The sequence below is a fragment of the Acomys minous genome (assembly GCF_964271855.1).
Source record: "Acomys minous genome assembly, chromosome: 3".
In the NCBI taxonomy this organism is placed as follows: Eukaryota; Metazoa; Chordata; class Mammalia; order Rodentia; family Muridae; genus Acomys; species Acomys minous.
In genome coordinates, this window is record NC_140485.1 from 134483586 (window position 1) to 134508049 (window position 24464).

General features: G+C 48.0%; 1 protein-coding gene across 4 annotated transcripts in view; it reads left to right on the forward strand.

Moving 5' to 3' along the window:
* Nucleotides 1-24464, forward strand: part of SCAF8 (SR-related CTD associated factor 8) — a 189112-nt gene that overhangs the window by 119592 nt on the left and 45056 nt on the right. For 2 of the 4 annotated variants that reach the window (XR_014778140.1, XM_084776443.1), the window contains one exon: nt 9691-10781. The exons of the other annotated variants lie outside the window; for them this stretch is intronic. The gene's annotated coding sequence lies outside the window, so the exon portion shown is untranslated. Of the gene's footprint in view, nt 1-9690; nt 10782-24464 lie in introns of those variants that run through there. 4 annotated transcript variants of the gene reach the window in all.

Below are 24464 nucleotides of genomic sequence, written 5' to 3' on the forward strand. Positions count from 1 at the left end.
AAGTTGTTTATTGTGAACACAAAAGCCCTTCCATAGGACTTTGGGCACCAGCCAAAGGCACGTGTCACTAAACATAATATGAATGACGGAAGGAACCTGTGATCACGTTTGTTCTTGTCCCTTTGAATGGGGGTTGGAGGAAACTACCAGGGCCATGGGAACTTGGTTCCCAACGTATTCCCAGGCACTGTTGTCCCCATGAGGCAGGCCGCACGGGTCAGCGCGTGCACTGCCCTTCTTATGTGAGAATATGCCATAATTCACAGGGATTTTTTCAAATGTCGTTTTATGTGCATTGGTATGAGGGTGTCAGAAGCCTTGGGACTGGAGCTATGGACAATTGTGAGCTGCCATATGGGTACTGGGAATTGAACCCAAGTCTTTTGGAAGACCAAGCCATCTCTCCAGCCTCCACAGGGATAACTTTTAAATTATGTATTTGAAATATTGGGTGACGATTTGATTAAAAAAAAAAAAAGACTCAACACACAGCAAAAACGAAACTCTACCTTGGCTTTCGTTTCTCTCCTTTGAAGAAGAAACAAACCAGTAGACGGAGTGTTTATTTGAGTCCTTTGGTTCCCCTCAAGCACCCGTCAACGGTTGGAGCCCTTAAAGAACTGTCTGTGTTAAATATAATAATAAAGCCAAACAGTGGCAGGTCAATGCCGGTCCTCCTGTCCCTCTTCTGCCACTGCCACTGGTACTGCTGGTGATGGGTCACATCTTCCTGTGTCATTGCTCCAGGCACTGGCCCCTTGAGTCCCGGCTGGGTGTCTGTGTACGTCCAGCCACCACACAGATTGTGGGCACGCTCCCCAAACCACCCTGTTAGGCATCCTAGGAAGAATTCCAAAGAGTGAGCTCCATAAACAAGGGGATAAATCTAGCTTGTCACAGTGCCAAAGAGAACAGGGCCAAAAGTTTTGATGCTTTTTTTTTTTTCCTTTTTTGGCAACTAGACGCACGTGAGCTGATTTGCTCTGTTGGGCTCCTGGCAGCTCAGACCAGAAGTGGTTCTTGCATTCAAAAGAGCCCTTTGTTGGGCCAGGCTCCGGCTGTATCCTGGCAGCCGCAGCTGTCCCCTCAAGCTGCAATCTGAAGACTAGTCCAGACTGTGATTTATGACCCGAGAGAGTCCCTTGAGGGATGAACAACTCCTCAGAAATCTTCAACTCTGCCTGCCACCCACAGTATAACCTGGCAGACAACAAATCCACAGATGTATCTTCCGGGATGGCGGGGTCAGTGACGGCCACCTAAGGTGTGGAGAAGGGCTGCGGCTGGGCGCCTCTGCGTCTAGATCCGGCTTGTGCAAAATAGTTCAGCTCTCCTTTCCTCCCTGCAGGCTTACCAACCAGGCTTAATAAAGGCTCATAAACCCCTCACTTATTTAAGGGAAAAGGATAGATGGTTAAAAGGAACACCGGAACAGCGTTTGTTTGTTTGTTTGTTTGTTTGTTTGTTTACCAGAGAAGACCAAGGCTGGGTGGTTCAGTAACCCATGTGGCAGGAGGGAGACGTAACTGTTTCTTTTGAAGACAGAGTGTTTCTTTTGAAGGAAGAGCGTTTTATTCTTTTCTAAATTTGTACATCGGCTGGATCTCAAGACAAAACCTTCTGGCCCCCCATGAAACTCTTTAACAAAGGGTTTACAATCAAGTTGTCCTGAGACCTACTGGGATTTTATTCTCTTCTCTGTCCCATCTCCAAGTCAAGGCACTTAATTCTTTCCTGAATTATGATCCGCTGCACCCGCCCTGTAGATCCCTCTCACGGTGATGCTGGGTGAGATGTCGGCCTTCCACTGAGTCCCTAGCATCAGCTTATCAGTCAGGTTCAGATGTCGAATGATGTATTTACCACTTGGGTCTTGAGCTTTTTATGGCTGTTTCTTTCTCTGTGTGCATGTAATTCACCAAATGGAGGAGAAAGGGACAGGTTTAAAGAGAAAAACGAGTCATTTGCTGATTTTTTTTCTAGCCTTGATCTCACTTGTGGGCGGTCAAGCTTTCCAACAATACACACTGTGACTCCAGCAAGCAAATCGTTCTGGGGTTAGGGGGACTTTGTGACCTCCCTGAGTGCGATGCTCAGTGCTGGCAGGGATCCAGTCACACACACAAAGACAAGGCAGTAAGCTTCTTGAATGAAAGACGTTAGACCCATTGGAGGAAGTGTCCCCTCCATTCACAATCTCGGGGGCTTCGTGAACAGGTGTGGGTGTGTATGCCCCAATGTAGAAGCCAGAAGTCAACTAGGTGTGATCCCTCAGGCCATCAGCCCTTTGGTATTTGTTTGATTTTGAGACACAGTGTTCTCTTTGCCTAGAAATCACCAATTAGACCTGGGTGACTGTCCACGGATCCATGTGCCCTCAGCTCCACAGCACTGACATTATAGGCATTCACCACCACACCCAGCTCTTCTGACCTGGGTTTGTGTGACACAGAAGTGGCTTGCACTTACATCAGCTCCCGGTTTGAGCACATTCGCTGATGCCGATTTCTCTGATGTGCTCAGAATCCAGTAGACTGGATAATGTCCAAAATTCTACCTTGGAGGCTGCGGGGCAACAGGGTACAGGCTATCCTTGGGGCGTAGGCATGCCCACCTTCTACCCAAGCTATTCAGCACACATCTAACACCTTGACCTCTCCCAGCTTTAAAATCAGGCTTTTAACTGCAAGCTAATGCTTGGGTTCCGTGCATCACTGCCTGTGACATGTATGGCTACAGCTATCGTAAGCTGCCTCATGGTATATAATCGTGTCTAGTTTTGCTGAGGCACTAATGAGGATAGTATTGGGCAGGTGGGTGGTAGAATACAGCTCAGCTGGGTGAGTCAGCCCTCTTGAGTGTAACCCTGTATCCACTTGGCCTTTCTTATTCCCCATTGCCTATTTCAGTGGGAGAACTATGTTGTAATAGAGTGGGATTTGCCATTTGAGACCTGCTAATATCCAAGATGTGCCCCTCCCCCCCAAGTCTGCAGTCTTCTGAGATATGGTCAGGACCCTGGACAGCTGGATGGACTACAGACGCCACATGTGAGGGAATTAGAGGTGTGTTCTAGAAGGTTCTAAAGCTATATCAGCGCCACGTGAGGGGGTTCTTTGTGGGAGACAGACATCAGATCTCACCAAAACTGCAGAGATTCACTTTCTTATCCCAAATCTCGGCCAAGGCTTCTGAGGAATTTGATTCCGAAAACTACCCATTTAAAAAAAAAAAAAAAAAGACGTCATTTTCACTTCTAGCCTGTGCTTTTGGGTTTGCTGAGGACAAATTCTCTGCAAGTGCTCTGTTATAGAAAGGGTTCTCTTAGCAGTCCATTCATTTAGACCAGGTCCAGAGTTCTCTGTGAGCCCATTAAAATCCATTTAAAATTTAAATTTTTATTTATTTATTGTGATTTTGCACATGTGATGTACATATGTATGAATGTGGGTGCACACCCGCCATATCGTGTGGAGATCAGAGCAGAGAACAATTTGCAGGCAGGCGTCAGTTCTTTCCTTCCACCATCCAGGGTCCCAGGTGTTGAACTTAGATCCCCGGGCTTGGCAGCAGGCGCCTTGACCTGCTGAGCCATCTCCCCAGCCTGTTACTCTATTTAAGCAAAGCAATCTCATGTCAGGTTTCGCTGGCATCAGCGTTACACTGATAACTGCAGACTCTGTAGCTGTGAGGGGTGCCACGGATGGCAGGCACCTCTGGGGAGTCCTCCCCGCTTTGTGTTTTTAAGTAACTATGAACGTGACTGTTGTGTTTGCTAGCTCTGCACTGTGCCCACCTTATGATGTGGAACCTGGATCCTGTAAATAACTTTATGAACATGAAGGTGAGCTCCTCCATCCCGTGAGGCAGGGAAACATTTAGTAGTCTGTCTCTCAAAACGCAACAACAGATGCTTTAGTTTCCCTTTCTCTTCTAAATTTCACTCACCTACCTTCCTACTTGTGTGTTGGAAACAGCCTCTTCCTACTTTTAAGTAGGAGAGAATGCAGACATGGGATACAGAGATGAGCCTATGGGAGGTACAGCCTGCTTCTTGTACATACCTAGCCTGAGTCCCCAGGGTACCATTTCTCTGCTACCCAGAGATGAAGGTTTCACAGAGCTGTGTGTGGCTGTTCTTGTCTTGAGTATCCTCAGGGTCATCGCCCCTCTCCCCACCCCCAGGGTTCTAAGGAGAGTGGGTGGCATGTTATTTCCTGGACTATGTCATGTCAATTCACTGTCACTAATTCACTTTGCAAATTAGTTTCTGCACCCACCAAAAACCAACAGGGTCTGTGCAAGAGAAAGGCCAGGGCGCCTCTGCAGCTAAGCTGTGGCGACAGCTGAGGAGCCAGATTGAGTTTGCTTCTTGAAGGCTGGATATATAGGAAACTCTGAAGCCTGAAAGAAGGGAGAGGGAGGAGGGAGGAGGGAGGGAGGGAGGGAGGGAGAGGGAGGGAGGGAGGGAGGGAGAGAGAGAGAGAGAGAGAGAGAGAGAGAGAGAGAGAGAGAGAGAGAGAGAGAGAGAGAGAATATTAACCTTCCAGGACTTAAGACTTTACTATTGCCCTGCTTTCCAGAATATTCGTTATGTGTAAGGATGATATGCCTATAACACTGTGTCTTTTAAAGTTTAACCTTTAATGTCATTACTATTTTTTAATTGATAGATTCACTGATTTTGAAAAATAAATATTGACTGTTTTCACTCTGGCTTGGAATAGAGGGGACATCTCACTTAAATGATTGATTGAACTCATGTTTGGGCAGGAGAGCTCTGCCATGCGGCCTCCTGTACAATGATTCTAGCTATTTTTGGAAACTCAAGTCGAGTGGCCAGAGATGTACACTTCAGTGGCAGAGTGCCTGCCAAACATATGCAAGGTTCTGGGTTCAGTTCCCAGTGCCAAGGGAGGGGGAGGCAAAAGTAAGCATTTTAACCCTAACCCTGGAGGACTGTCTCTGGCTTTGCCCAGCACTCAGGGCGGTTCTGCTGCCTGTGGAATGGAGGCCACAGTCTCACAGTCTCCAGCAATAGTTAGCAGGTCGGCTGTAGCCTTCCTCGTGTTACCTCTCAGGCACTGAGCCCTGCCTTTGTCATTCTCTGAGGGTCCATTGTGTCCCCAAGACCCAAGGAAAGTGAGTTCACATCTGGGCTTTGCTCTCAGGCCTTGCAGCCTAGAATCTCATCTTGTTGTGTGGTAGTGGAACAGTGCCTCAGACAGCCTGTGCTTTGCTCTCTCTGCTCCCAGCATCCACCCCACCCACAGTGGAGGAGATCAGGATGCAGGATACCACACAGCCTGTGGCTCAGGTGGGCCGTAGCATCCTATGACCGCTTAACAGAAACTAACTGGGTCTTTTCCTGAACCTCAACAGAGTTGAACATTGCCTCCTCCTCCTCTTCCTCCTCCTCTTCCTCCTCCTCTTCCTCCTCCTCCTCCTCCTCCTCCTTCTTTAGCACAGGTACATTTACAACAATCTGTGTCAGTCCTTCCTTTGAGGAGAATGATTTAAAAAGGGGAGGGGGGACGGTGTCGTTGGGAGGTAGGAGAGGAAGGAGGAGGCTTGCTTTGTGGGTGGAGACAGGGTGTGGTGATAGCATGTTGCCTGTAGCCACTTTCACCCAGGTTCTGAGCAAGGTGAGGCTGTGCCCGTTTCTTTGCATTTCCATTCCAGTTCACAGAGGAGTGTTCGCATGAAACAGGAAAGAGGGCTTGATGTGGGCAGGGAGCTGGGGCTGTACAGCATTAGCCTCTGAGGAAGGTGTTACCACAGAGGCAGCCACCCAATGCAGTGTTGGTGACCGACAGAGTTCTTCCAAGGGAGGGCCTCCTAGACAGAGGCCATGCAGTGCCTTGAGGCCCACTCTGTGAGTCCTCTTGCTGACCCTCTTGACCACAGGGCTGCTTGGGGACATGGCTGGCAAAAGGAAGAATGGCCCTCTTAAAATTCTGCCCCTCAAAGGGACACCTACCCATATAACCTTTCCCTTGGTGCTCACAGCAACCCAAGAGTCCACCCAGGGGACTATATATCTGATTTTAAAAGGCAAAGCTAGGATATTGGGCTCCGCAGGGCATGGTCCCAGCCACCTCTCTGTGGATGAGCTAGCTGGAGGGACTGTGCCAGGCACCAAATGCCAATCCCAGCTCCTTCCTAGCGGCACGGAACATTACACTATTTATGGAAATAGCTTAATCCATTATAGTCCCAGAAGCCTTTACAGTCAAGTCATTGTGCTTAATGGCTTAACTTTTGGGGATTTGTAATATCTGAGTGCTTGTGGATTTTTTTTTTTTGGTGTTTTGTTGTTGTTGTTGTTTGTTTGTTTTAATTAAATGAGTAAGAGGCATTGAGGGACCAAGAATTTGGCCATCACATCTCAGTGTTTGTGTGTCCTGGGGAAGAAGTTGGACTCTTCAGTGTTCTGCCAGTTAAAATGATGCCTGAGGTCGATGCTGACTCCTTTTCTAACATAGACGTAAGTGGCTGCTTTGGGCTTAGTGGCTACCCCTGAGTAACTATGCAAACAACGACTGCGTGGACATCAGGCGGGCAGTGTGACCTCGGTTGCAAGGAGGAGCCCTGGGTATTTCCCTGGCATAGAATAAACTTCCTTACTAGGCAATGGGATGGATGTCTTTGTTATTTTAATTGTCCTTGTACTCCCATATTTAGAAAGACAGGACTTTGTGCTGCTCCAGTCTAATGGGTTGTAGCTCGTTGCATTCTAAGTAGGTTTTTAACTATTGAACAATAAAACAGAGCAAACTGTTAGAATGCATCTGCACTGGCTCCTAATCACGGTTCTGTGCCAGCCATCCTGTACCCATATGGGCTGACCAAACGGATCAGCTGGCCAGGGCAGATGCGGGCCTGGCATCCATGAATAACTCTGGCACTTTCCTTCCCACATGTCACTGGACAGGCTGCCTGGGCCTTAGTCTGGGCATCTTTCTCTGAAGCGATACGTGCATACCAAGTATGCACACATCACCATCTCGTGTAGGATGCCCTGGTGCTGGGGCACACTGCTCAGATACTGGATACTGGTTTCCTGCACCCCCACCCCCACCCCCGGCTTCTCAATCATATGCCTTCATCTTTGGTGCAACACAGAGGATAAAGGCTGTATGGCTTTTCTAGTCCGAACCTTTGCTGGCTCCTGGCAGCTCGGATGGGAGATGTACCAGGAAGGGATGAGCTAGTGACAAAGGGGTCAAGGGCTGTCTGTGGGCTTTGTCCCCTCACACAGTTCTCCCTGCCCCCTCCCTCTCTCTTCTTGACTGTAACTTGGAAACGACCCTGAGGTTATGTGCAGTTACAGCTTGCTGACAGGGCCATCAGTTAAGATGGAAAAAGTAGTCAGACCACAGGATACTCCCCCAGCCCCATAATAAGTAGGAAAACCACTTCTGTTTCTCCATGCCATTGGCCCCCTGAAGTCATGCCCCAAGGTGGGCACATCTTTGCCAGGTTCTTCCTCTATCTTCTTCTGTCTAGTATCCTTGAGCTGGGGACCTGGCCACCTGGCTGCTGTCACTACAGCGGGATGTGTGTAGTAAGAGCCGGTGTAATGTTAAAGAAGCAGCTGAGCCTCCTTGTGGCCCTGGGCACCTGTGAATCGTGGCCATGTGCCACTTCCATGTGCTGTCAGAAGAATGGCATTTGTCAGGAAAGACATGGAATTAAGGGTCCAGACAGGTTTAGTCCGAGATCCAGTCCCTAGCACTGTCCAGGTGTGTCGTCTGTCTTGGTTATTTCACCTCAGCTCAGCAGAGCTGTTGGCTCCTATGACAGGAGGGGGTTCATGGCTACATGTCCCTTCAAGGCTGCTCAGGAAGGCGCCTCAGGCTCCTTGGCACTCACTCTCTATTGAGCTACATCTGGGCATGAAGCACATTGCTCTCCACTAAGCCTTTATAACTTTACAAGCTGGGCTTGTCCAAGTGAAAGCCACAGGACACAGAAGCAAACACGTTGCCCGTGACCAGTGATGGCTCAGGCTAGGGAAACTGCTTCCAAAAGCAGCGTGTCACACAGGTGTCGCTGGTGCTCCCGAACCCTGCTCCTTCTCTGATTTATTTCAAAGCAAAGGTCATGCCCTTTGACCCTAAGCTCCCTAGCTCTACTCCTGGATCTGTATTTACTGTGAAGTTACAAGTGATGTCTTGGTGAGTCGTGAGCTATTCTGGTAACATGAAGAGAAACCTCTGACCATGTGAGAACTCACTTCTTCACAGAATCTCATCATGAGCCATGCTATTAATGGAATTTGGAAGACACTGATATGGTTTGAACAGTTTAGGTTTTTTTGGGCTTTGGGTCCCGCCCCCCGCTGCCCCCCCCACCCCCCGCCATTTTGTTTTGTTTTTCTAGTTTGTTAGGGCCAGAGTCTCACTTGTAATCCAGACTCACCTCAGACTCTCAGTCCCCCTGCCTCAGCCTTCTGGGTGCTGAGATTACACCTCACACAGGCTTCAGGCCCAGCCGCTTTTGTTGGGCTAGATACCTACAGGGTTGCAGAAGTTCTGTGTGGCAGCCCACGGCACGGGCAGATGCCGCACACTATCGAGGACTCCCAAGCTATGTGCTGAAAGCGTCAAACCTTGACACTCTCTGGTTCAGCCTTCCTCTGTGGGATGCTGGGCAAGGTGCGCCTTGGCACCTGTTTTCTTGTGGAGATAGTTCTGTCTTTGCAAGTGTTCTTTGTAAAGCGTGCAGTTGACTAGCACTAACACCGTTCACAGAGGTACGCAGGTACTCAGTAAAGACCCTGCCAGTAAGCAGTGCTAACATGAGAGACCTGGCTGGGAAAGGAGAAGGCTTGGTTGCCACCCTAGGCATAGTGCTCACTTTACCCAATGCTGAGCCAGCCTCCAGCTCAATCCCAACTTGGGTGTCTCTATGTGAAGCTGGGTTCCCCATTGTAAGAGCCAGCAAGCTCCTATGTGGGAGCTGGCTTAAAAAAGCAAGCACTATGCCATAAAAGCTGTTGGCCTACCATCTCCACGCCTCTTGTTGTTCCTTGCATTTTATTTTATTTTCATTTTATCTGTTTTTTTTTTTTTTTGGTGGGGGTGGGAGGTCATAGCAAAAGATATGAAAAGGGTTAGGAGATTTCCACTCCTATGGCTTGACCATTTGTCATTTGTGAAGCTTTGATTTACTTACGCTAGCATGTATGTTGAGGTGTCTCTGAATTAAGCTGGTTCTCGACGCAAAACAAAGCTGGCACCTGTGGGTAGAGTTGTAGGCCTGTCTGTTGGCAGAGATTGACATGGCCAGACCCGGCTGTGATCTGGGCGGGGCGGGGGAGGGGAGGGGGCCAGGTCATCTGAGAAGACAGGAATATGTAGACACATTAGAAGTTAGCCTTGGAATAGCCACCCTAGGCATCAGCGGTCAATATACTTTGAGTGCATTTGTGAAGGAATCAGGGCACAACAGTGTCAGGGGACTGTGTTCGTCCTTGGTGGAGGAGGCGTACTTGGGGCCTTGGTCTGCTGACTTTTGGGAAGGTGTGTCTCCTGCTTGGAAGGACACAGCAGTTCTGGGCACACAAAGTCACTCAGCATCGAAGCATTTGCTACTGTGTTGACACCGTCTCTTCTCAGGGGGAAAAAAAAATAGGAAACTTATTCCATTTACCAGTGATGACGCTATTATTCCTTTTGTCAACAGGCAAGATGATGAATGAAGTCCTGGCAGCTTCCCGTGTCCCAGGCCTTGTAGAAATAAATGAGACAGACGTGCTTCAAAGTTCTAATGGGCGTCACACCGGAAGCATTAAAAGGAGCCGCCGTGGCCTGTTGAGAAGGCTCTGTGCTCTCAGGCGAGGTTTCTGACTGACCACAGAGGTTGCAAGCATGCCTCCCTGTATTACCTGTCGGAGCAGGTTTAATTTTATAAATTCTAGACACAAACTCTATGAGTTTCTAGTTCATAGTTGTTCTTTTTGAGGATCGACTCAGACGAACAGTATTACATCCGTAAGAGATAACGCACTCCCACTGCCCACAGCTGGTTGAGGAATCACTGGCTACAAACTCCATCAGTAGCATTGCCCGGTGCATGATGGGAAGGACAGAGGGCGAGGAACCCCCAGGAGAGTCATACAGATGGCCAGAACCACAGTGTCTCTACACCAGCGATTTTTTTTTTCTTGAATACAGTAGATGCCATGTACAAAAGCCTGGCTGTGACCTCAATGCATTGTCACTAGTTACTTCCTCGGAGACTCAAAAACACTAGAAGTTGTTAAGACTTAATTTTTTAAAAATCCTTTTTCAAGGCTACTTTGAGAAAAATCCAAGGTTCAACACACTCGCCTGAACCCTCTGTCTCGGCCTTCCTGTCCTGTCATGCAAGCTGTAGGCACGCAGGCGGAGATACGATGCCGCGTGGGGGAGGAAGGGCAGCGGTGATGGCCAGGCCTAATGCATGGTAGTTTACCACACTTCCCGGGAGCTTCTAATTCAGACAGACATGTGACAGTTTGCTGCAGACATCCAGACCCGATTTATGTCTTTGACAACCACCAGTGTTCACACGATGCTTGGGGGAGGGGGGGACTCAAATTCAAATATGAGCACCATTTATACCCAAAATAATATTTTTAATCATTCTCTTGTTTGCTTTGTCAAAAAAAAAAATTAAAGTGCTTGGAAGTCTTTGCCTGTGGCCTGTGGAATGTAAGCAATGAGAACCCTTCACCACAGTGTGCTCTCCCTCTGGACGTTCACAATAAAAGCTGAAACTCGTTTTGGTCACAAGTCCTCTCTTTTTGCTTTGTTTGCTACATACGTCACGACTTACCTTTGCCTGGCGGCGTCCATGCTGTCTGCACCAGTGTATGTACAAAGATGCATCCGTCTCCCAAGCCCCGCCCCCATCGTTTTCATTGGATGACTGACAGTTTCCAAATTTGAACAGCCAGTCCTCTGTTATTTCCTGGAAGGCCAAGAGATCTTTGAATGCCAAGGCCCTTTTGAATATGCATGGCAGTATGCATGGTGTAGTCCCAAGGACTTTACCAAGGCTCTCTTGGGGTCCCACGTGTATTTTTTTATTGAGTGAATTATAACATGATTATGATACATCTCGGCCGCGATGTAGTTTCTGTTGGAGACTGGAAGAGGCCGTGGCTGATAAAATGGCATGGCGTGGGCTTTTCAGAGCATCTCTGTTTGACTCCCCTGCATGTTGGGGTGTCATTTTATATATTCCAGCATACTGCCAATAAGAAAGAAAACGGCTCCTCAAAAGTCCAAACATGCCAGTCTTCTGAAATATGTGTAGATCTTGCTTGGCACTCTTACTAAACTGGCTGTGGCAATAAGGAAGGATCGCTCTCTGTCTTTGTAATTAATTCTGCCATGGGCAGGTACGCCACCTGCCTAGCTCCTGCCTCCCACTACTAATCCTTACACCCCTGAAAGAAACAACGGGGATTTGGGGTTCACAAGGGTATTCTAGTGCATATTTGAACAAATGATTTGGGAACTTTGGGGGGCTGGGGAGATGGAGGGGCCGGGAAGTAATTACCACACAAGCACAAGGCGGGAGGGGCTCAGTTTGATACGCAGCACCAGTGTGAAAAGCCAGGCGTGGTGATGTGTGCTTGTATCCCAGTGCTGGGACGGTGGAGACAGGGCATCTCTGGCGTCTGTAAGGCCAGCCAGCCTAGTCAGTTAAACCCCAAAATCCTAATAAGAGGCCATGTCTCAAAAATATGATGGACAGCTAGCTCCCTGAGGAACAACACACCTCGTTAATCTGTGGCTTGCACACACAAACTGATTTAACCATCTTTTTGTTAGTCACAGGGTGTTAGCGTGCTGCCCAGGCTGGTCTTAAACTCCTAGGTGCAGTCCTCTTCCTGCTTTAATAGAGCGTCAGGTGGCTGGGGCAACAGAAGCCTACATCACTCCCTTCTTTGATTGCTAAAACCCTTAAATGGAGGGGTGCGGGGGTATAGGGGCAGGGGAAACAGAGCAAGCAGGTCCTGAAAGCTTTCTTCCATGGGTGGGATGGTGGGAGAAAGAAGACTCAGAAAGCACTCAAAGCTGGGCTCATTACTTCCAAAGCCAGCTGGTTAGTCAGCACTTAGCTGGGGATGCACGCCAGGTGCACCGAGGGATCATCTGTGAGAAGGGTTGTCTTTTGAACACCAACCTCTTAGCGGCAGAGGTTGGTGGCAGTGTGGCTGGTTGACCTCGGAAAGCCCTGCCACTCCCCACCCCCATCCGGCTTCCTGTCAGCCCTCTGTGGTCACTGTGGTCACTGTGGTACTTTCCACAAGCTACCCTAACCTGCGACCATCAGCAGAGGAAGTCCCTCACGGGTCCCTCTGCTGGTGAGACTTCAAACGCTCTCTGGCTTTTAAAGCAGCATCAGGTGTCTCTGACACACAGAAACTATTGGGCAGTGGCCTTGGCATGGGCTGCTTGGTTTTGTAAGAGGCAGCCAGCCTCTCTCCTGGGTTCTGGGTCGGTGATTTTTATCCAGATGAGGCGGGTGGTCTCGAGCAGTTTCTTTGTAGTTACTCAGAGGATGAAACAACAAAAAACAACAAAACAAAACAAACAAAAACCCCCAAACAACAACAAAAGCCTCAAACCACACTGTTTCAGAACGGCCTCCCCCAAGGAACTGCACATAGATAGTTGCTGTTAGCCAAATCGTTTGTGCTTTAAGCGGTGAAGGGTGTCACCAGGCGCCATGCTGCAGAAGGAAGGCTCCTCCTGCTCGCTGCCAGTGACTCTTGCAGAAATCCATGATTTCTGCATCCATCTATTAAAATTGGGGGCCTTCCCCACATAGTGGCGCCAGATCCAATCGTTTTCTTGACTGCACACTCTCAGAAGACTGCTTTGAATCCTAGAGTGGCGGTGGTCAGCCCTCTAGGCTGTCATCACACTTTTAGCATGCACCAGAAAAGGTCTTAGGCCTTCTTATATCTTCTGAAGCACACGTCTCCTTCACAGTGTTGTTACTAATAGAAAAGAAAACTCAACTATGTGGGAGCAAAGTGAGCCCCGTTGCCACATGCTCGTACACCACAGCAAGAATAAATTCCTTCCAGCTCAGTAGGACACGGGTAGATTAAATGCCTATTAATATAACTTAGTTAAAAAAAATCACAAGCTTTAAAAATATAAAATGCATTTTGTTAGCTAAACATTTATGTGGTTTCACGTGCTTTGATCTGATATAGTTTCTAGTGACAACTCCCCAAAAATTAATGCAGTTTTTTAACTTCACCGAAGCATCCACAGTTGTTGAAATAAGTATGGTTTTCAGATGCCTGAGACTGTCAGCTTGCACAGTTAAGAAAAAAGAATCCCGAGCATGCGTCCTGCAGGCGGGGTGCTCTGCTGAGCCCTGCTCGGAAGAATAATACCGAATACAAAGAGACCGGATAGGGAACAGTCAGAGATTATTCTTTTTAACTTTGTGAAGTCCAAACTGCATCTTTAGCTAAAGGTCCTTCACAGAGGATCGCACTCCCATTTGACACTTCCTTCCCCCTCACGGCCCAGTGTCAAGCAGGCTAGGTCAGGCCTCTGCTGCTTATCAATGCATTGTCTCTTTTTGCTGTCAGGGGAAAACTTATTTTTTTAAACTAGGGAAAAGGTAGGTTTTGAGGGGGCGGGATTTTTGCCCCAAATGCCCCATGTTACCAGTAGTTTTGTTTTGCCCATGTGAAAATAAACACACTTACAAGCATGTATGAACCGATGAACAGGTCATGCCGTTGGAGGCACAGAGCCAACTGAGCGATCATAGGTCACAGAAAAGCAAAATGCCTCAAGTTGAATCCCCTGGCTTCTTCAGCAGGTGCAGCCAATCTCTCTCTAACAAAAGCCTGAGACCAAAGATGAAACCCTGTTACAGATCGGCACCCAGTCTCCTAGGATCCACCCACCAAAAAGAAATACAGGAATGTGTTGCAGTTCACACACACACACACACACACACACACACACACACACACACACACACTCCAAAATGCCAGGGTTTGGCTTACTTATGACAGTGATCCATTTCTTTTTAAACCGTGGGATTTCCAAAGATTTTTCCCTCTGATTTCTGTGTTCTACAGGCAGAGATCCTTGTAGGCAGGTTCTGAAAGCAGTGGGCATCCAGATGGAATTACCTGCTTTAAAGATGCAGCATCCCTCCTGCCTCAGGCAGAGGGGAGACGACATGAAAGCAAAATATGACAACACATTTTCTTTACTCTTAAACTCACATATGATCCCACGAATGTGTCCCCAGCTGCACTTAAATAGGACCCCTGTTTTCTGAACCCCTAATCTTTATGATTACAAGTCCAGTCACCCGTAGGTGATGCTATTAGATTCAGCATAAGGTTTCTCAGGTTTGACCAATAAATAAATGGAGGGAAAACAGACCAAAATGCAAGCCAGCTTTTACAGCCTTTGGAGAATTATAAATAAAATGTAAGAAGCTATTTCTGCTAAAAAGACAAATGGGTTCCTTCTCTCTCTCTCTCTCTCTCTCTCTCTCTCTCTCTCTCTCTCTCTCTTTCTTCTCCTCCTCCTCCTCCTTCTTCTTCTTGAAACAGCTTTCCTATTAGAATACTATTATTGAAGGGTTGGGGCTGTATCTTAGTTGACAGAGTGCTTGCCCGACATACACAAAGCTCTCATTTCAATCCCAGCACGGTATAAGCCAGGGGTGGTGGCAGAAGCCTGTGATCCAAGCACTTAGAAGGTGGAGGCAGGAGGATGAGAAGACCAAAGGCATCCTGAGCTACACAGCCAGTTGGAGCCTACTCTAGAAATCCTCCCCTGCAAAAAGATAAAGGGACTGGGGAGATGGCTTACTGGTTAAGACCACTGGCTGTTCTTGCAGGAAACCAGGGCTCAGTTCTCAGCACTCATATGGCCGGTCACAATTATCTGTACCTCCAGTTCCTAGGAATTCGATTTTCTGAGGGGACCAGGCATGCACAGGGTACACGCACATACATGTAGTCAAAACACCCATACACATAAAATAATATTTTTAAAATAAGTTTAAAATGTTTTAATTATAGGTAGATAGATAGATAGACACACACACATATTTAGTGGAACACAGATATGTTGCAGAAAGACAGTGGGGAATAAAATGTAGTTATCTCGGAGCCCAGCTGTTTTCTGATGTGGCGCCATCTTCACGGTGCCCGGTGGCAAGAATGGTTCAACCAGATCCTCGCTGCATTTGACCCTGGGCAGAGAAGGACTGAGTGAACAAATCTTACTTACAAAAGTACTTCGTAAATACAGACAAGAGGACTAAGGTCAGCAGCTGCTCCAGGAACCATGAGCCTCCTTGACGAAGGCCAGCATCAGGGATCACACCTACCTGGAGTGTGAAGCTCACTTTGGCAAGTCAAGTACTTCCGCCTGATGGTGATCACTGTAGATGTCACTTAATAAAACTTTTTATAAAGTTCAAATCAGCATAGGAGTGAACACCACCAAAATCAGTTGCCAGGGACCCTGCTTTTAAGCCAAGACATAGCGCTGGTAGTTCATTTGATTAAAATCCCACTGGAATTCCCACTAACCTCACCTTCCATAACTGGACCACCATCACGTTCTTCAAATGGAAGGCCTGTGAGGTAACGCCACAGTTTAACCATTCCTTTAATAGTTATGTGTTTTGTGTGAGGAGGATGAGGAGTGCATATGCCACAGTGTGTGTGTGTGTGTGTGTGTGTGTGTGTGTGTGTGTGTGTGTTTGTGTACGTCAGAGGACAACTCATCGGTTCTCTCCTTGTGCGCCCTCCCGGGGATTAAACTTGGGTCATCCTAGGGTGTGCCCTGGATGCTGGGAATCTTAGAAGAGGTCCAAATAGATTTTGTCATGGAGATGCTGTTGGGTACCACTGGGATGAGAGGCAAGGGAAGGGTTGGTGTCAGGGCCTGCATTCCACCACTGCCTCTGTGGTTATTCATGCAGACGTAACTGTCGTGGGATATGTAGGACGGAGATGCCCACAGTAGCAGATCTCTGATCCATATAATGAAAATATCATGTTTTGTGTGACTCAAGATGTCGTGGGCTCAGCACAGGCTGGGCACTCAGGCAGTGATTGGCTGTCCTTTATCCCCAAGGTAAAATGAAGATGTAGGAACATCGTCGGGTGATCAAAGAATGCTGGGTTAATGAAAGCAAGAACCAGAAGGGTGACACCCAGGCTCCCAGGGGACTCTCCCTTTGTTTTTTCTGGACAGATGAATGGCTCCTCTGTGTAAGCTTTTGGAAAAGGAGCGATGGCTTTATTCAGAGATAATGTTATTTATTGCAGGCCGTGTTTTCCCAGGGTGGGACCAACAGGATCTGCTTGACAGTGCAATCCAGAGGCAATTGGGAAGTGAACACTTAGGATAAGGCCTGCTGAGTGTCTGAGTTTGGGGTGACGTGAGGGATACATACTTACTGTCACCTCATTGCAGTGTCCCAAGCACAGAGGGGAAAAGAAGTGAAAGGACAAGGATTATGTCATCGTAGACTCTTAGCATGTTTGTCCTCTGTTCCCAGCCTTTTCAATGACGTATTTTGTATTCATCTCAAATAAACAAAATTTAACTTCTTTTTGAAAAGAAACAAGTATCTACAAAAACAATGTCTATGGGATGGGCATGGTTTCTGTTGTCCAGAGGTGGGGAGGACACAGGCCTCCTGCTCTGCATGCATGTGCAGTGTAGCTCTTGAACTGAGCACAGCATGGAAAGGAGAGCCTTAGAGTGTGTGTGCACCTCTCTAGGATGGAACCATCAAAAGCTCTCAATGTCAGAGCAGGTAGGAAGCCAAGCCAGCACCCAGGACCCAAGCCCCATGACTGTGAATACTGTAGAATTCTGCACAGCTATTTACTCCTCTGTTTGATAAAAGCCATGACTTTTCATCTGATTTGCAAAGACTCTGATAACCCTTAAAAGCCAGAGAATCATTTTTATTACTAAGGAAACAAAGCCAAAGGACTTAGTTCAAAGATGCAAGGGCAGTTGGGAGCCAATGAAAGCAGAGCTGAGTGCAGATGGAAACTCTTGATACTGTTGGCTGGGGGTATTAAGTTGCCTGAAGCCCCTGGAAAGAAAGCTGAACTGTGCTTGCTGATGACAGTATCCGTGGGTCTACCACTGAGGTAATCAGAGGGCCACAGTGGCTAGCAGTAGTCTGGCAAACCCAGGAGACACAGGTCACAAAAAGCCAAAACAAAGCTATGACACAAGACCGGTAAACCTGCTTTGGAATCTTTCCTTCTTTTTTGAGGCACATGGACTCAACAGTTTTCCAGACTGAAAGTATTTGATAACTTTATTTGATAACTTTCGTGAGATTGTTAGACCCCCAACACTAACAGAACTTTCCTAAAGATAATAATAGTGACCACACGGGGCTCGCCCAATGTGGCTGTGGTCAACCAGGCTGGCAACGACCAAGGGAACCCTGGGAATAGCTGAGAGATACCTTGCCACCCACTGCCCGGAGAGAACAGGCTAGTGGTTAGTGGTTCCGGCTTCACACCTGCTTCCCCTGGACTGAAGATCTGTCAGCTCTGTTATATGCTAGCATCCCCCTTCCTCTAAGCCTTGGTTTCCCCATCTATAAAAATAGGGATAAAGGTGCCTGCCTGGTGGATCATTTTGAGGAGAATCGAGAATAGATTAGGTGCCTAGCTGATTCTGTCATGTCCATTGTGCGGAGTGTATTTTGTTTTTTAATATTTATTTATTTATTATGTATACAGTATTCTGCCTGCATGTACACCTGCAGGCCAAAAGAGGGCATCAGGTCACATTATAGATTGTTATGAGCCACCATGTGGTTGCTGCGAATTGAACTCAGGACCTTTGGAGGAGCAGTCAGTTCCCTTAATCTCTGAGCCATCTCTCCAGCCCCAGAGTGTATTTTGTTGTGGAGCTGTGGTGACTTTTTAGAACAAAGAGTTGATGGAATTAACTCTTCCTGGGAAGGAATAGGGCTTGCTGTTCAAGCTCAAAGTCTGAGAAAAAAAGAAAGAACCTTTTTGCTTACTTTCAGGTCCCTCCCCTGTCACAGCTGACCTTAACCATAAACTCCTGATTTGATTTTAATGCTTGGATGCAGGGTCTCATAGAGCCCTCACCGGCTCTGTCTCAGTCTCCACAGGTAGCCATTGGATGACCTAGAATTATTGATCTGTCTGTTTCCACCTCCCAAGTGCAGGGCGGATAGCAGGTGTGTGGACCACACTTGGCTCTTGGTTTGGCACTCAAGAATGACAAAATTGGTGAAGGAAAGTAATATGTTATAAATGATTCCAGGACTTTAGAGGACTAGAAAGGGACACAGGAGGCGGGAGAGGGGACATGGATGCTCCAGGAAACAGAGCATCACTACACAGGCAGAGAATCGGATGCTGCTCCTTAGGATCCGGTTGCGGGTGTGCTGGGGATGGAGGCTAGGGAGACTTCAGAGAGGGCAGAACAGCAGCTAGCATCCACTACTCCTCTGTGTAATTTCAAAAGGGGACCTTCTGTACCCAAAGTACACAACTGGGGAGCAGCTCCTGCTCACCCTCTCAACAGGTGCCTGCAGCTGAGGGCTGTGTAGGCTCTAGAAGTTTAAGGCGTCTCTCTCCAACCACGAGGAACAAGGGTAACACTGAAGCTGGGTCCATGTTTATGGGGGGATGACAAGATGGGGAGTTGGGGAGTTCAAAGCCTTTTCTTCTCAGGGCTTAAGGAAAGGCGCTCTCAGATGTGTCCGGCTTTGCAGATCTCAGCTTCTCTTTTACTAGCTGCTCTCAGAGTCTTCGCCAGGACCATTTCTGAGTCCTCACTTCAGGCTCTGCATCCTCTCTTCCCCACCATGCTCTCTCGTTCCCACTCTTGTCCCCCTGGCTTCAGAGAGCTGCAGAGTGGCCTGTCCACAGGCAGGCTTTGAGGAGACTTCCACAGTCTGACAGTAAAGCCTGTGAAGAGAGAGTGAAGAGGAGCAGAGAGCAATCTGAGCATTCCCTCTTGGGCAACTCATTCAGATTGTCACACAGCTGCCTCTGGCTCCACATCCTTCTATTGTCTCTCAGGAGAATATGTGTCCTTAGGCTTAGGGCCAGCCCGGAGACTCCATGATCTCACCTTGAAATCCTTAACATGACCACACCTTTAAAAGGCCCTTTTTCCTCCCAGATAAGGTCACAGCCAAGGAATCCCAAGGCTGACACAAGGACATACTTATCTATTCCACCCACCTCGCAGCACAATACTAAACGTGCATTATCTCCAGATGTATTTTCTGGTAGCTCCCCTAAAGTGTGGGTGCTCTCTGAATACATCAAGCCATCCTTGGGTAGAATGTGGAATGTTCTAGGATATAACCGAAGCAATAGAACTCTGCTGAAATTTTTATATAAAGGTCTAAACTCAGTGACTGAAGAAATCACCTCTGGAAAAAAAACCCTAAAAGATCACCAGATGTGTTAGAGCATAACTTAAACACAGCAGTTGGGAGGCGGAGGCAGGTGGATCTCTGAGCTGGAGGCCAGCTTGGTCTACAGAGTGAGTTCCAGAACAGCCAGGGCTACACAAAGCAACCATGTCTCAAAAACAAACCAAAACAAAAATCATCCTCAGCTACACGGCAGTCTTAAAGATAGCCTGGGATACCCGAGACCTCATCTCAAAAACAAAACAAAACAAAACCAAAATGACCAAAAGGCTCTTAGACCCCTACATCCGATGCCTTTCCCTGCCTCCACCACACTTCTGTCTTCCCTGTAGTTATGGCAGTGTCCATACTGCACTCTCCTTCTTGTACCATCTACACCCTTTTCTATAACTCCATGTATGTGTACACACATGAACATGCCTCTCCTGCCTCTCAAGAATAGGCTCCAGCTGGGACGGGTGGGGGTGGAGTAGGGAGTCCTTGCTTTATAAACCCAAGGTCTGAGTTGAAGTCCCTAGCACACAGGTAAAAAGCTGAGCTTGTAACCCCGACACCGGAGAGCACCTAGAAGGCACCTATCAGAGCCTGCTGTTTGGCTAGCCTGGTCTAAATCCTGAGTTTCCTGTTGAGCCGTAGACCCTGTCTCCAGATAATGAAGTGGAGGTTGAGAGAGGAAGTCACCCGATGTCCTGCTCTGGCCTCCCCACGCCTGCACATGAGCTTTCTCCCTCCCTCTCCTTCCTCCTTCTCTGCCTCTCTTTCTCTTACATGTGCACGCATGCATGCGCACATGTGCTCACACACATGCTCACACACATGCTCACACACACACACTCTGAGTTACAACGCAGTAGTAAGACACTTGCCGGCACACATGAGAGGCTTTGCGTTTATCCTCACTGCACAACCGAGTAGACACAGGCCTGGCATGTATCCCTGCCCACGCCCTCCTGACCTCAGGACTCCTGGATGCCTACCACTCTCACAGCTCTCCCAGTGTGCCCTGCCCTGACATCATTTCAAAGTTCTTGAGCCTCAGGCCCAGGAGACTTTTATATTGAAATCTTCTAGCCTATATTGAGTCCTACATTAAAATGCACCCACCTGTCACATGAAGTATTTTTGGGCACAGGAATATTTTAAAAGGTTTTGTATGCCAGTTTCAGAGTTTATGTGACTGAAATTAATCTTCTGAGGGTGTGTTCAGGGTTTCAGCCGGCTCCCGTGTCTTGTGGGCATTGTGGGTAGGGACAGTATCCAGCAATGTCTTGATGGCCACTAAACTCTCAGACTAGGAGCAGCTTTGTTTACTTCCCTCATGTTAAGCAGTTGCAAACTCTTAACTCCACTGTCTTCCTTTCCCATTTCTCACACTGTTCTTAAATGTGCCCCCTCTCTTCCCAGACTGCACCTGGCTGAGTGCTCCTCCCTCGGTCAGCTCTTCCCTCAGATGGAGGTGACTTGGGCGGGGGGGTGGGGGGGTGGGGGGGTGGGGGGGGGTGGCAGGGGGGAAGGAAAGACGGGGGGGGGGCGGGACACAGTGTTTTCTTTGATCTCTCTTTCGGGGTCAGATGCCCCTGTCACATCACCCCATGGCACAAAGCTGCTTTCCCACAAGCACATCTTGGCATCCTAACTGCAGAGTGCCCGTGTGTGCTCCTTGGCCCTCGCCCTGGGTTTCACTGGCACCGGAAAGCTGCAGGGTTCCAGTCCTTCTCACGTGCTCACACCTTGTGATCACAACGCAAGAAGATCCTTTGCGTTTCCTACTTTCCAGTGCCGTGAAACAAGCTTCAGCATTATTCGGTATTCTACCTAGTAAGTTGCCAAGAATTATACTAGCCTACCACTTGAGAGTCCATGCCAGGGAGAAGAGTGCTCTGGGAATGGGCCTGATGGCCTGGATCCTTCCTGAATGATTGGCATGTGACCCTGGTCAAACTGTCACCACTGCCGTCTCTGTCACCATCAGCCTATATGCAGATATAGCACATTTTATTTTGCAGAGCCTCCCTTTGTAGTCTCCGTCGTTACCCAGAGTGACCTGGGGAGATGGGTCATGGAAATGGCAGGTCCCCTGCACACATGGCACAGTGCTTGACTGTATGTGAGACACAGTAAAGGCCAGTCATATTTCATTGCTATTGCTATCCGGGAGCTCACAGGACTAACGGCTTAGTCATCAGATACATGGTGTTTAGTGGCAAAAATACCGATGTCGCTTAGTACCGTGGGGGTCTTTGTGGCTCAAATAATTATCACTAGCGCCTCTCTCACTGCCAGTTCAGCTCTTGGTTTTCCAAGATAGAAGACATAGTTCTCAAAGCCAAAAGGTCCTGCAGTGGTTGTCCTGAGTAAGGACAGTGTAAGGAGCTGGGGCAGGGTGGCAGCACCAACCTGGCAGCCCATTCATTGGTCAGGGTGCTGCTGCAGAGCAGAAACTGGTGCTCTGTTGGCTAAACCCTTGGCATGGTGGTAGAGCCCAGAGGGCATTCTGGAATGCTGACGTCACAACAGAAGAACTAGGAAGGAGAGAGGGAGGGACTGACAGCCTCATCCACCTCACTGGTGGACAGGGCCATTATAGTTTATTATGTCATAGGATGTGAGCTGCAATTATTGGAAGGGTTTTGTTGTTGTTGTTGTTGTTGTTCGTTGTTGTGTTTTTATGAATTAGGTCTGGGGGTGGGCCATATAGCTCAGTTAGTAAATGTGTAGATTAGCACGCATGAAGCCTGGAATTCCATCCCTGGCACAGGGTACACAGGCTGTGGTGGTGCTCACCTGTCATGCTAGCACTTGGAAGGTGAAGGCAGGAGGATCAAAGTTCAAGATCCTCTTTAGCTATAGAGCTCTGGTTCTCAGCCTTCCTGATGCTGCGACCCTTTAATCCAGCTCCTCACGTTGTGGTGACGACCCCACCCCCAACCATAAAATTATTTTTGTTGCTACTTCCTAGCTCTAACTTTGCCACTGCTATGAATGTAAATATGTAATGTAAATATCTGATATGCAACCCCTGTGAAAGGGTCTTTTGACCCCCGCCGCCCCCAAGAGGCTGAGACCTACTGATTGAGACCTGCTGACCCAGGAAGTTTGAGATCAGCCTGTGTTTAATGAGACCTTGCCCCCCCCCCACAAATAATAATAATAATAATAATAATAATAATAATAATAATAATAATAATAATAATAATAAATTAATTTGGGGCTAGAGAGATGGCTCAGAGGTTAAGAGTGCTGGCTGTTCTCCCAAAGGTCCTGAATTCAATTCCCAGCAACCACATGGTGGCTCACAACTATCTATAAAGAGATCTGGTGCCCTCTTCTGGTGTGCAGGCACACATGCAGGATGCTGTATAAATAATAAGCAATCAAACAAATAAATCTTTAAAAATAATTAATCAAAAAACCTAAAGATTTTTTTTTTTAGACCTTTAGACCTTGCTCCTCCGCCCCCTCCTCTTTTCTCCTGTTCTCCTCCCAACTACCACTCAGCAAATCAAAGAGCAACAGTCCCACATACTCATGGCTATGGCGGTGGCTCGCTACGGCCACTATAACCACCAAAACAAAGGTCCAGGTAGAACTGCAAGTCTGAGGCCTTTTTCAAAGCTTCCGGGTTATCACTCTCCCTTTGAGTTTCCTATCTGGAGCCTGTGTAGATGTGAGAAGGTATGACGGAGAGGCTCTGGGGAAATGGAGTGTGTGGCTTCTCTTTACAGCTTGGGGACCTTCCCAGGCCTTCCCAGGTCCCAAGAGGGGGGTGGGGAAATGCACGTAAGCTGTCTGCCGTCGAAGCTCTCCCTAGGCACAACCGCCTCTGTCCTTCCACCTTCTGCCTGCCAAGCCAACAGATCTTCTCACCTGCAGGACTGGGCGGACACATTTCCAGGAGGGAGGTAACTAGTCTGCCCTGTATCTATAACAAATCGGAATCCTCCCCCCCCACCCCCCGGAGACCCTGTGTGTTTCTTTCTAGAAGTTTCTGCATATCTCTCCTAAAGATATCTGCCCTCCAAAGGAGAATCAATATGTCAGAAGCACTTTGAATTTCAGAGGGTGAGCTGACATTGTCCTCATGGTCTTAGCATGGAGTGTCCTACTTCTCCACCCAGGTACACTTGAGGGCAACAGAGAGGAAAAACAAACAAACAAACTCTCTGTGCATTGTGTACTGGGCTAAGGACATGGTCTGGCATTGTCGCCTGCATGGTAGCGGCTTTACTTAACATTCCTCTGTGACTATCAAACTGTGTGCCAACTTTACTTCCGTCTAGAATATAGGTTTGCCTTAACCCACAAGTCCCGATTCCTTATGCCTGCAGCTCTTGCAAGGGCGCCTCCGCAGAGCCCTTCTTCACCTTCCAGAAAGCTCTGAGTTCCCCGTCTTGTTTTTGCCTTCCACTCCGGTCCCTTTCAATGCGTTCAAAGTCGCTTCTCCTACCTCTTGTTCCTTGTTTCTCCAACACCGTTCAAATGGCACACTTCACCTCTTTACCCAGCTTCTCTGCCTGGATCAAAGTCATGAGCAGAGGGAGAGACTTGAGGCACCCATCTGCCTCAGCGAGCAAACAGGACACTCAAGAGTTGGCCAAGCCTATCCGTGACCAAGATTACCTCTGCCCTCATGGCAAACAGAGGGGGCCTGGGACAGACTCCCAGTACAGACCATCTCATCCCAGCAGTGTGTCAGGACAACAGGACCTAAGGCTCCCCAGGGAAACACAGAACTCCTGACTGCGCTGATAGCATTAACTGAGCTAAGGTTTGAGAGAGTCCTGCCCTGACCCCTCATTGTTGGCCACCCAAGTGACACTCACGTGATGCAGTTCTGACTTAGGCTGCAATGATACCAAACAGTCTAGTTTTTTCTCTAAATGTAAGTTGGACGGGTTCAACGATCAGGGATATGAAGAACCAATGTGATAATTTTACAAAAGGGTCCTTTCTCGTTTTTCATTAACACATTCTGTAAATGTAGATGATGCGTTGAGCTTCCT